General features: G+C 39.9%; 1 protein-coding gene across 50 annotated transcripts in view; it reads left to right on the top strand.

Moving 5' to 3' along the window:
- Positions 1-13,924, top strand: part of EPB41 (erythrocyte membrane protein band 4.1) — a 174,363-nt gene that overhangs the window by 64,744 nt on the left and 95,695 nt on the right. The window lies entirely within an intron of this gene.

Raw genomic sequence — 13,924 nt, 5'->3', positions numbered from 1 at the left:
TGTGTAAGATCGGGGACTTTGACATACTATAGCTGTAGACCTTTTGATACATTGAGCACCTTAAGCTTTCAGTAGAAGCTGGTAATAAAGGTTGTATACTTATAAATAACATATGCCCACCTTGATGAAATATTGCAATATCAAGTTGTAAAATATAGGTTCAGGAGAGAAAATGTTTTTCAGAAATAATTATCCCCCAGGAATCTAGTATTCATCAGTTCAGCAAATATCCGGTTTATCTTGAGTCCACTGGTAGCTTTATCAATTGTGCCAGCTGTCAGAATTTTGTTTAATAATGTAATCCTCAGTTAATAGGAGAATTCCAGCTGCTGAATGTGTTGAAGCAACTTGTTCAATATAGACTGGGCATAGCCTTTTATAGACAGTAGAAATCTGTGAGGCCTTGAATTTCATATATATTTGTTGCAGTTTTCTTAATTTTATCAACCTCAAAGAGGACTTGGATTATGCAAAGATAAATTGCTTTAATTTTATATGTGCGGTTTACTGAAACTGAACTTTCAAGACAACTCATTTGTTATGAAGTTGTATTTTACTCTTCCATTGAGTAAATCCTTAGAGCTTTCCTTAGAGGAAGATTTTATATGAAATGTTGACTTCCTTGCTAAGGCAGATTTCATACATTCACTTTCTGGTGATCAAAACATAGCAGCTTTGCCAGTCCTACCATTAGGCAGGGTGAGGTGACTTGGGTAGTAGGTTTTTGGGGACAGCATGAGCTTTAGAAGATAGTGAGGTCAGGCATTTGCCAGGGCTCCAAGACCAGCCAAAGGCCTATTGCTCCCATAATACTGCCATTCTCACTTAGCACCAACCACCCTCCAAAATCACAATCAACCATCTTAGTTTGCACATTCCAGCTCTTCCAGGATTCCAGAAGCCTACTGAAGATTTATTTGCCAAGAGATACAGAATTTCAGAGCTGGCACTATTTGGGATACAATTTAAGGGTATCAGATAGTCAATATATTTTTATGACCATGAGGTAGACTATTAAGATTTTTTTTTTTTTTGCATCAGGTATGAATGGTTGGCCTATATATCAGCAGAAAAGGTCAGACAGAAACTAACAGACACTTGAACGCTTCAAAACATGTGCCCGTTTATTACAAAGTAAACTAAACATTGCATGGCTTAAAATAGACATTGGGGCAACCTGTGCAAGGGTTGACCTGGTATATATTTTCTCAGTGATGTTGCCGCTGCTGCACACTTGCAGTCCCAGCTAGGGGTGTATGAGAATTCCATTTTGGGGATGAAATCTTGATGGATTTTTCCAGTGTGGCCCTGTTGGACCTTATTCTGTTTTCCCCCACTGGCATCTACTCAATCTCTAGATAGTTGATCCAATATGCAGATTCCATGGTTTGTTTGTTTTGAAAATGGCGGCAATTTGTGCAAATTAGATCTTTTTTGTGAGGGGGATCTTGAAATTGGCACAAATGAGGTCATACTTTTAAAAAAAATTAATTGGTGATCTTGTGGAAGTGCACATGACTGCAAGTCCTCCTGTCTACATAGCCCCACAGAGGCATAGTCCCCATTTGTAAATACCCTTGTCAGTTTCATCCTCTCCACACTGTGGGTAGTATTAAGTATGGCTGCTGCCTGCGTGCCCTGCCAGCCCAGGTCTGTGTGCGGCTGTAATATAGCGCCTCCAGGGGCAAGCCCCAATGTATGCAAAAACACTGGTTTCTCGAAGGAGCAGGTCGTGCCCCTTCCAGAAACCAGTGTTTTCACACACGTCGGGGCTTGACCCTGGAAGCACTGTTTTGTGGACCTGGGCTGGCTGCATGTGCACTGGCCCATTTGGATACTACCCACTACTTCCTTTAGCCCAGCAGAATCATATTCCCTACTTGTCAATGTCATCCTCCACTTTGGTGCTTCTGTTCTGAAGTGGGGTGTGTGTGTGGAAATTGACAAGTTCTTTGACAAGTATGGAATATGGCTCCACTGGGCAAAAGGAAGCAGTAGGTAAAAAGGATGAAACTGGCAAGGATATTTGCAAGAGGGAAATATGCTTCTGCGGAGCTACATAGTGGACAGGAGGACATGCAATCATGTGCACTTGTGCAAGATTGTCAATAAACATTAAAAAATGTATGACCCCCATTTGCACAAATTTCAAGATCTGCTCCCAAGGAAAAGAAGAAAAAAAGACCCAATTTTTGCAAATGGTGATTTGTGCAAATTGCAGAACCAGGAAAAAAGCGCAAAACATTTCTGGAATCGGGAAGAAAAAAACATCGCAGCTACAGGCCACTTACCAGAATGGAAACACTGCGGAATCCCATTGGACTTAAATGGAATGGAATTCTGAGTGTTTCACATCCCTAGTCACAGCTTACCCATTTTCCTGGTCAAGGCAACTGTATGTGGGATGTTTGTGTACCACCTATCCAGCAATGCTCTTCCTGTCAAAACAGTGTTGAGCTAAAGGAGCCATGTGTCTAGAAGCTTCAACAGTGGTGTACTGGGAATTGTCAGGTTTTTTGAGAAAACTTTGTGACAGCTGTACTACCAGAGGAAAGAAGCTGGCCATCTTATCAGAGAACCAATGCCCAGCTGGCATTGTTGAGGTCAAGCATAGCCCTTCAGATAGAAAACTTTAAATCATGTACCTGTGCTTGTTTGTCTTGGATGATCTGAACATTCAAACTGACATTCTTGGATATGAATCGCTTCCGTTCAAAGTGTGCTCAACTGTGAAGTTTAACTCTTTTGTAAGATAAAAACATGCTGGCATATGAATCAGTGAAAATATATACTTCATCCATATATTGATGGATATTAGTCTCTGTATGAATGTATCTCCTTTCAAAAGATGGGTGAACACAGTTATTTTGTGTCTTTGTTTAAGCCCCCCACCCCCTCCCAGAGTTGCAAGAATATTTTCAAAGTCTGAGTTATGGAAGATAGTTGTCAGATAAGTCTTCTCATAAACCATAATCATGGCTTGTTTTGCAATGGGAAAAAAAAACTCCTGGAGTTTTAAACAATTGGCGACAGGTCTAACCCTCTTGTATTCCAGTAGTGTCAGCAACTATGTTTTTGCTGCTGTGCCCTTTGATGTTTGCTGCTCAGGAGGACAAGTTGACAATGATCTTTAGCCTCATTTGCAATAAACAGGTGCAACATTTGATGTTGGTGTTTTGATCTGTCCTACTGGAATTTGATTACTGTTTGCAAAAGTATTGGTGGAAGTAACCTTAAAAGGCTACATCTCAGTGGAGTGGATGTGCTGCTCTCCATATGCTTTACACAGGTTATCTTTCTCTTTGAAACCAGATGCATCACGTTGATTTGTAGAATACTGGAATAGCATCAGATAGATATCTTTATGATTACAATTTCTTTTAATGTACTGCGCTTGGTTGCTTTATATATCACATCCTTGTTGGTTAGTTTGACTGTGTAGATGTTGTAGGGTTATGGTTTTCAGACTATGTTCTGGGGAATATGGGGCTGCTTTGGAAGTTTATTGGAGTTCAATAATGGCAGATGAAAGATAACTTGCTCATCACTACTGATTTTCTTTTGTCCTATGTATTTATTTATAGCATTTTTATCCTGCCCTTTAGCCAAAAAAGCTCCCAAGGCAGCTTACAAATATAAGTAATAAGACAGGACCTGCCCACAGGCTTACAGTCTAAAAGATCTGACACAGAAGGAAAGGGGATTGGGAGGGAGGAGGAAAAAAGGTAAATTCAGGCACTAGATTCTTAGTTGCAGAGTTCTGTGTAGTTGCAGGGGGGCGTTGGATATGTTTTAGGTCACACTCTTGGTTCATGAGCAGTAGTGGTGAGTTTCAACAGGTTTCGCTGGTTCCCTACGTGAACTGAGTGTGTGTCCTAGAATCTGATCACATCCTAAATCTTCTGCAACACACTAGATTTCCCTGACAGTCATTCAGGGGTTCTTTGGCAGATGAGTCAATGTGGAAAGGGTGCCCTGAAGGTAGATAGTTTGAAAGCCATTGTTGTAGAGGGATGAGATTATAAAACTTTTAACTTTTCAGAGGGTTGTACAATGAAGTGTGCGGACAGATTTGGCTTTGTGTATCAAATGGATTAGACTGGAATGTTCATGGCTTGTAGTTAATCCAGATAATATTATTAGTTGCTAATGCGTGTCCTGTTTAATCTTGTGAGCAGTAGTTCCATATTAAACTTCTAGATATTAACTCATGCAGTTCTAGCTTTCATCTAAAGATACAGTTTTATGTTAGGACTATATTCTTTCCTGAATGGTTAGGTTTTGGGGTTGCAAGAAACATAGGAAAACCTTTGGGATTCTGATACTCAAGCCTTTGTAGAAACGGTAAGCTTGTTATAATTTCATTTGTCCTATTTGTAAACCACAAGTACGCTGCCTAGGCAATGCTATTGTGTTTGTTTTGATATGCAGCTTTAAAAAGTCTGCTAAAATAGATACACACAAGATATCGTCTCCTATATTCATTCTTGTGTTCATAGTGAAGCATCTGTGCTTATAAACACGCATCTCTTTTCATCTTGTGATGTTTTGTGCTTGCCATCCCACACATGTGGTGTTACGAAGAATAGTTGCTCCCATCTGTTATTTGGAAATAAGAGTGATGTGATATTGTTGAAATTCTGAAAGGGCTTCCGATAGGTTCAACATGTGAACTAAAAAAATTATGAATGGAAGGAAAATTTGTATTAGGTTGTGTAAGGATTCATATGTTGTCCTGTGTCTCAGGAAGCATAAATTCTCATTTTGAAAGTTTAGGCAAATTAGTTAAATCATCTTAGAACTGTGGTGTTTCTAACTCAAGTGATGGTCAAACATTCAGTGATAAGATTTTTGTTATTAACCTAGTTGGTAGTTGAGAAAAATGTTTCTCTAGAACTCCATTTCACCTTTCCTGTGTTGTTTCCCAGTGTCTGTTTTCTTATGGGGGAAAATGTAAACCCTGGAAGTCTACCACAAATGTGTGTAGTATGAATTTATGTCACTATGCCACCATTGGTTTGCAAAGTTTTGTCCACATGAGAAGGACAAAAACCTAGGTATTTTCCCATTAAACACCTATGTTTATGGTATAGTCAATCCCTGTGACAATAATATCCCCATAGGCAGTCTGGATATGTTATAGCGATCATAGGATAATCCCTATCTTCTGCAATAACTGTCCTTTAAAATGTTTCCTCCTAAGTTGGCTGTTCCTTTCCCAGTTTCTTGAAAAGTTGAGACTGGCAATTTTTATTCTGAAAGCAAGGAGAAACCTATTTTAGATTAACTGAAAAGGCATATAGAGAGCCAGTGTAGTGTAGTGGTGAGAGTGACGGACTGGGAGCCGGGAGATCCGGGTTCTAGTCCCCACTTGGCCATGGAAGCTCACTGGGTGACTTTGGGCCAGTCACAGACTCTCAGCCCAACCTACCTCACAGGGTTGTTGTTGTGAGGATACAACGGTGAGGAGGAGGATAATGTAAGCCGCCTTGAGTTCCTTGCGAGAGGGAGAAAGGCGGGGTATAAATGCAATAAATAAATAAATATGAAGTGTCACATTCCACATTATGGCTTCATTGGTGTGATTTAGAGCTAGTTCATATATTACCAGCAGGGATGTAAGAGCTGCATTTGAAAAATGTGGGTCATGAAACCAGTGACATGGTTGCTCCCTGTGCATGCATTGCCCTACCCAAAGGGCCAGTAATAGTTTCCTTGGGAAATAACAATGTCTGTGGTCCTGCCCTCATGATCCATGTCTTTCAGACTTTACCTGGAATTCTATAGGTAGGAGCAGCCATGCTGCCCCATTTCCTGTACCTCTCCTGATGATATATGGATTGGATCATCAGTTATATGTGCCTCATGTTGGGTATTTGAATGATCTGAATACTGCATCTGGATCCAAAGCCCCTTTGTTCCCCTGAGAAGACATAGGATCAGCACCCTCAATTACATTAGCCTGGTGCTGTTGTAGTTAATGCCCCATCATAGAAACCATTTATAAGGTTTATAAGCCAACTTTTAGGGGAAACCTTTCTAATCAGCAGAATGTTTTAAAGAAGAAAAAACAGCCCTCGCCTCCCATTTTGGCCTGCAAGAACCAGCAGGACTTTTAACATGTGAATTCTCTGCCACTTCACTCCTCCACTCCAGTTAGGATTGCTCTGTAATTTGGAATTGGCTTTCATGGCCAAATTAACAAATGTCTGTCCCCCCACTCCAACTGTTATCTTGGACCTGGAATTTAGACTGCTTGCAATATTTTGCATACAAAACTCTAGCTGTGGTGACCATATATTATTCTAACAACTGGTGCCCTAGCTTTGGAATGCTTTCCCTAAAAAGTTGTGCTTGGTGCCTAATTTATATCTTTTTTTCAGTGCCCAGGCATTTTAATTTGTATAACCTGTCAGTCTGCCTTTGTAATTTAAATTGGAATGGAAACTTTTATTGCTGTCTTTCATTGTTGTTGTTGGGTATTAGTTTTATTGTACAGTATTGCATTGTATTAGGTTGGAATCTCATATAATGGAGGGCAGTATAGAAATGTTTTAAATAAATAACTCCATATCTTTATGTAAATATCATCATTACTGTATGTCAGGAGTAACATTAATGTGTCTAGGTGTAACATATAACCCAATATTCTGTCCAAAAACTTTTTTTTGTTTCCCAGTATGTTTTGGCTAATGGACAGATCCACAAAATAAGAAAAAGTTACCCTATGGTGTTTCATAGGGATGAGTTGGGGGAGGAATTTTAGTAAAGGATTTCAGAAGAATAGCTTGATTAGAATTGCTAGGAAAGCTTCTGAGAAATCGTTATCTCCCTCAGAATAACATAAGCTGTCTCTATAAAATGCCAAATAATGAGCAACTAAAATGCTTAATGATACATAATTAACAATTTGAAAATGTAAATAAGTAAAATGAAATAATTCTGCAAAGGGAAGATGCACAAAGACACAAGCAGGTTCACAATGAATTCTGAGAAGTTTATGAAAACTAATTGGCAAGGTGACCAGATGTTATAACCCCCACCTCTTGCACCTTCCAGTGTGCAGCAGACCATTCTAATGAGGACTAGGCACAGGCTACTTCGTCAGGGGTAGGACAATCAGTGCTTACTCAAGGTCCTCCCAGCCAGGGAACACAGCCCTGTCATCATCTTCTTGCTCAGAGTCCCTGAGAGAATCTCCCATTACCCCAGCCTTACAGAAGTCTCAGGCTACAAAATCAGGAGGGGTGGAGCTGATCACATAAGGTTTCAGTTGGTTTTAGCTCCCAAGCTGAGACAACATCCTCCTGTTGTCTTACTATGAAAGAATTCCAGCCAGCAGGACGCTCTTGGAGCTATCCAAGATCCTGCTTTCTCCCTGCCTTGATACACCTTGTCTTGCTCTTGCTACCAGCTTCCACTGTGGGCCTCTAGGGACCACAAAATGGGACACAAGGAAAACATTTTTTGATCTATGCTTTGTTTGAAGTGCATTAATTAGCTAGTATTAAACAGCAAAGACTTCCTAAATGCCAGAACTATACATTAAAAGCACTTAGCAAAGCCCAAATGTGTATATTTCCAGCAAACTGAACTGCATATTTATCTCATGTCTAATAACGGGGGTTCCATACTGCCTTGATAACATTTAAAAGTAGTTCCCTTAATGTTCAAAGAAAAAGATATCCTTTGTTTCAGAGGTCTTCTCAAATCTCCATGGGTATATTATCTCCCATGACTTGTGCTGAGCATACTGTGTAGTTTTTCACCTACTCAATTTCTCATTCATATTCAATGAATAATTTGTATATTTTAGACAAAAGGTATTTGTTATTTACCACTATTTTCTTAAAATAGTCTCCCTCTAAGCTTTGATCTTAAATAAGCACTTAAAATGAAACTAATTTGGAAAAATTCAAACCAAGAAGGATTAATATGGCTACTATATTTATAGTATTATTACAAGAAAGTGACTTTTTATGCATTGGTAAATCTGTATTGGTAAAATACATGTTCCTTCCAAACCAAACATTTGAGAGGTGAGTGTCACTGTTGTGGTGCTGCTTCACCAGAAATGGGTGTGATCTGTGTACAGTGTTGCAAAGTTCAAGTGTATTTTTTTTTTACATCCTGTTCTCTTCCATCATTCAGCTACATTAAATGTTAAATTATCAGTAGTGTTCACAGGTGATTTTTCAGTCCAGAGGTTTTCCTGCAAAATGGCAAATTCAGAAAACAAATTAATGTTTGATTGGCTGGCCAGGGTCTTGATTTTCAAAGTTTGTGGTATTAACTACATTTGACTGTTTTAATTCGATAGAATACTTATGAATTGTGTGGAAACCAGAAATAACATTCTGGGTAATTAGTTGTAATGAGTTATGTAGTTAGTATGAGTTAGCAAGGACTAACCAACAAACGAAGCTGCTTCCATCTCACCTTATCTACAGAAGACTTAGGAGGACAATAGCAGTAGAGTACATGCTGTTGCAATATAAAATGGTCCAACTCTGTTTAGACTGTGGTTTTTGTGTTTTGGCTTTTGTTTTCTGCTGTCTTCTACATCTTAACGTTCAAGTAAATACTGACACTGTTGAAGTTTCTTAATTGTCCTTTAAGAGGTGCAAAGTTCCACATTAACAGTTTTTGAAGTAGAGATCTATAATGTAATACATGGTGTATAATATTTGGAAAATATGAATTTGCACCGCCCAGAGAGCTTCAGCTATTGGGCGGTATAGAAATAAATAAATAAATAAATCAGGTATTGAAGGAATCTTAGGGCAGGGGTGGGAAGACTTCAGCTTTGCAGGATCTTGGGTTTTTTTTTAACTGGAACTCCAAAGTCTACCAACCAGAGGCAGGTGAAAAATAGTGGTTCAGGAAGGTGGATGTATTCTTACAATTAAGAAATAGTGTGCCTCTAGGCACATGTTTAGCCTAGAATTTGTTTTTGAACCAGAACTGAGCTCAGTCATTTTACACACAAATTCACTTCTGGGTTCTCCCCAAACTTTCAACATTTCAGTTTGGGGTGCTGGGAGGGGGAGCCTTTTTTTGATGTTGCTATTGCTAAACAGTTGATCAGAAACCCCTGTCGATCACCCAGAAATCTACTAGTAGATCCAAATCTACCTTCTGCCCACCCTTGTCTTAGTGCCACATGTATTTTACCTACATTGAGAGAATATCCATGCAGGGAGAAAAGAGGTGGTTTACTCATGAGGGAAATAGCACGTGGTTATTTTTTCAAAACACATTTGGAAGCTACTGTTCTTTTACACATGTGTTTTTAAACACTTGTAATCTTTTATTTGTAGTTATTAGGACTTGCAAAAACTTAATACAATTCTTGAGAATTAATTTAACCATCTGTTTGGGGCATTGTTCCATCTGTTTGGGGCATTGGGTGCTCTTGGATCCAGAACTGTCACTTGAGGCACAGGTGAACTCAGTGGCATGGAGCACTTTTTATCAGCTTAGGCTGGTATACCAACTACGCCCTTATCTGGACAGAGATAGCCTAGCTACAGTTATCCATGCTCTGATAACTTCTCGTCTGGATTACTGCAATGCGTTATACGTGGGGCTGCCTTTGAAAACGGTCCGGAAACTTCAGCTGGTCCAAAATAGGGCAGCAAGATTGTTAACAGGGACTGGCCTGCGAGCTCATATTACGCCAGTACTTTTCCAGCTGCACTGGCTGCCAGTCCATTTCCGGGCCCGATTCAAAGTGCTGGTGTTAACATTCAAAGCCCTTAACGGCTTGGGGCCAGGTTACCTGAAGGATCGCCTCCTCCCATATGTGCCTGCCCGGACCTTAAGATCATCATCAGCGGCCCTTCTCCGTGAGCCCCTGCCAAAGGAAGTGAGGCAGGTGGCTACTAGGAGGAGGGCTTTTTCTGTTGTGGCACCCTGGCTCTGGAATGAGCTCCCTAGTGAGGTTCGCCTGGCGCCTACATTGTACTCTTTTCGGCGCCAGGTGAAGACCTTTTTATTTTCCCAGGCATTTTAGCTTTCTAAATTTTTATCTTTGCTGTTTTAAATCTGTATTTTAAACTCCTGTACTGCTGCTAGGTTTTATTGTGGTTGTATTGTTATATTGTGGTTTTAATGTTCTATATATTTTAAATTGTTTTATTGTGTGTTGTTTGGTTTTAGTTTTTGTGAACCGCCCAGAGAGCTTCGGCTATTGGGCGGTATAGAAATGAAATAAATAAATAAACAAATTGTTAGCACTTCAGCCACAATCCTCCCTGCCCCACCCCCTGGTTCTGAAAAGATTAAAGATTGCATATTGGACAAAGTATGCTTTCAGAAATATCACATGGTACCAGTCCCCACTGAATTTCATTTTGGAATACTGCTATTGCTCTGTCACTCTTATAATTCTTCTTTGATTTATCAGTGTACAACAGTCTAGTTGAAGTTTATTTTAAATTTAATCTTTGCTCGCTGTTAATAAATTACAGGGAAGAATGAAGATTTTCTGCTTAAAATTATATTCATAGTTCACACTGTATTTGATTGGGAATTGTTATACTGACTTTTTTGGACTACTAAGTTTAACAAAATGTACCCAAGCATAAGATTATAAAATACAGAATATGTTTGGTATAGTAAAGTATAGTATACAGGTCTCTGGATTATTGAAAAATGAATTTCTGAACTGCAAGAAATGCTTAAGTACTATTTTAAGTAACAAGAATCAACACAATTGAAACAAATGCTGCTTCACTTGGTGTAACTTTTTGAAAATGATAAAAGTAGCAGATTGCGGGCCTGTTAGGAATCATGGCGGGGAGGATAAACGATGCAGAAATGTATCCCCTTCCCCTCTATAGTGTAGCCATATCTGAACCATCTGAAAACAATGCTGAGGTGTCTGTGTATATCCCATCCTCCATGCTGTATGGAAGATTTGGTGAGAGAATTGGAGTTGAACAGCACGTCCCCAACCCCAATTTCTTCCTTCCAGAATCCTTTAAACTGCTAGGGGATCTGCCTCCTTGGCAGGTGAAATAGTTCTAGGAGGGGTGTGGGGGGGGGGATTCAGTTTGGATCAGAGGAAGAGTTTTCCTCTCCAGTCCCTTTTAGCCATTCTCCAAAGACCCTTTAAGCTGCAAAAAGGAGGAGACCCCTTTAACACTGTAAAGGATCTTGAAGGTGGAGACTGGGTTTGGGTGGTGTGCTTTCACAATTTGTGTATCCTCCAACCTCAGTTCCTTCCCTCTCCACACAATTAGGTTTAAGGGATGCAAGTGGCTGGCCACTTGTTTCTCATCAGTCTAATGGGAGTCTGAAACACTGAGGGCTTGTGTCACCTGCACTCTGCTCTCATGCTGTCACTCAGTCTTTCCATTTTGGTTCTTCCCATATTTATTTCTTTTTCCACAAATACCTGGGGAGTTTCTTGGGTATGAAGAAGCCATCTCCTCCTTTCTGCATGGGTTCATTTAACTCTCATGGTCATTGATGTATGGCTACCCATTTTGCTGTTAGAGAGAAATTATACTAGAAGGTAATTTTAAAACAAATTAGTTCCAGTTTAATCAATCAAAACGTTCAGGTATGTTTAGGTCTGAATTTGCCCACCCCTGATGTATATGTTACTGGTTATTTCTTTTCAAAGATCTACACAATTAGTTCCAGGCTCTCAAGAGAGCTTCAGACCACAGTTTCTCAAATAGTAAGCCCCATGCTATATTACAAACTATTTTTGAAATTGAATGTGGAGAGTTTCAAGTTTGTGATATGACATGGGAGTCTGATGTTGAAAAAGAAAAAGTGGAGGAAAAAAATCCCAGCAGGCCACTTGCAGTCCTTTGGGTTCCCCTGATAGCTCTTGGGATTCCAGCCATGGTGTCATCTTGTGAGCCAAGGTCAGACACATGCTTTTAAATTTGCTCAACTTTTCATGTTGTATAGGACTCTTAACACTGAATATGCACACTAGTTCAGCCACCTATTTTGCTATACTTAGCTTGGATATTAAAAAAAGTGAGAATTATCTTTACTGTTTTGTATTAATACAGTTGTGGCACTACAAGCCTTACAGGGTTCTAGCTAAAATGGGAAAAACAAAGCCATCCTTTTATTTGAAGTGTTGAATCCAAAATGAATATGAACACATTTCTCTGGTTATTGTGAAATAACCAAGGTTGCAGTCCTGTGCACATTTAATAAGGAGTATGCTCCATTAAGCTTACTGCTGAGTAAACATAGAGTATGTTTAGGTAGAAGTACGCTCTCCTGAGTTCAGTGGGACTTACACTTTCATACAGCCTTCCCAACCTGGTACCCTCCAGATGTATTAGACTACAATTCCCAGCATCCCAAGCCAGCCCTTTTGGCTGGGGAAGCTGGAAGTTGTAGTCCGACACTTCTGGAGGGTGCCAAGTTGAACAAGGCTGCTTTAGTGTGTGCATTTAGGATTGCATCCTTATGCAGCTTGCTGGACAGCTCCTTACTAATATGAAAGCTACAAACAATGTGAAAGAGCAAGGGCTCTCATACATACTACATACTGCTGTATGTAATATGAAACAATGATAGCCTTTTGATGGTCATCCATGTTACAGTATGGCGCTTGCAAAATATTAGTGTACTATCCAGCATAATTTCTTATCAGGTGCAGTTTTAATAATTTATTTTAATTCTATGTTCTATGAAAGTGCTTGCAGTCTCTTAATTCTTACAATAATTTAACAAACAAAATAGTTTCAATTTGTCAAGGGCTCCTTGGAGGCCTCTCTCAGTCTAATCCAGTAGCCAAGTCCAGACACAAAGGGATTCTTTTCAAAGCTTTATTCCTCTTTTACAACTTAACAACTCTACTGTTAGCAACTAGATATGAGCAGCAGAGTACCTATGCCCTAAGTTGGAACAGTTGGTCCCCGTTTGAAGGAGAATCACTGGCAGACCCTGAACGTATGGGCTAGGGAGAGTCCCTCCCCTTTTCTCTTGGCTCCTCTGGGTGCAACCATTGTTTGCGCGCCAACCGGGCACTACGCCTCCTTTCCGCGCCCTCCATTTGGCGCCGCTCCCTGCGTCGGCATCACGCGTCCAGCAAGTCTGCTTCCCGTGGTCTCTCACTCCTGGGACTGCTATCTATGCTAGGAATGCCGGTGGGAGGAATCTCTGTCAGCTGTTGGCCCTGGGAAGGATGAGTGCGCCTCTCCCAGGAGCGGCTCCTCTTCCTCAGAATCAGAACTACTCTGGGATTCTAGGGGCTCAGTGTCCACCCTGACACAATTTGCTTTTGAGGAAATTCAAATTGGGTGGTTTTAAGACTGTTTTCACTGCATAGACAGAAATACAAGCCATTTATCTGATTGGGACTGAATATGATCATAGCCAACTTTTTGGTCCCTCACTGCATTTTCACACTTTGAGTTCTTTTGAAGGGGCATCCTCCCTATGGTTTTAACTTTAACAATGATATCAACCATGCTTGCAGAAAAGAGGATTTGTGTGGCTTTTTATTCCTTTATGCTCCATGAATGTGGATTTTGACAAAATTGTCTTGGTTGTGCTGTCAGCTACATACTGAAACTAATAGGTAATTTGTCTGGTATTATGCCTTTAACAATTAAAATGATTTTTGGATCTGGATGTAAATTGGGTGCATTTTTTAAATTGTGTAAGTTGAAGCTTAATGGTGGTTGTAGGACAAAGTATTACTCATCAAACATATTATTTGCTTAAGCACCAAAAAGCAAAGAAAGCCATGGTCATCCACAAGAAAAAAAATCAAAATCTGTAGCTGGCATACCTTTAATACAACCAACCATAATGTCATAAAATAGTATCAAGCTTTTGACTTCTCCAAAACTCTTCTTCATCTGAACATAAAATCATAGAATCATAGAATAGTAGGGTTGGAAGGGGCCTACAAGGCCATCAAGTCCAACCCCCTGCTCAG

Source organism: Heloderma suspectum, chromosome 10 (genome assembly GCF_057233095.1).
Source record: "Heloderma suspectum isolate Gila_16-S chromosome 10, 16-S_ref, whole genome shotgun sequence".
NCBI lineage: Eukaryota > Metazoa > Chordata > Lepidosauria > Squamata > Helodermatidae > Heloderma > Heloderma suspectum.
The sequence above is the reverse complement of the archived record's forward strand: the minus strand, read 5'-3'. Positions and strand labels throughout refer to the sequence as shown.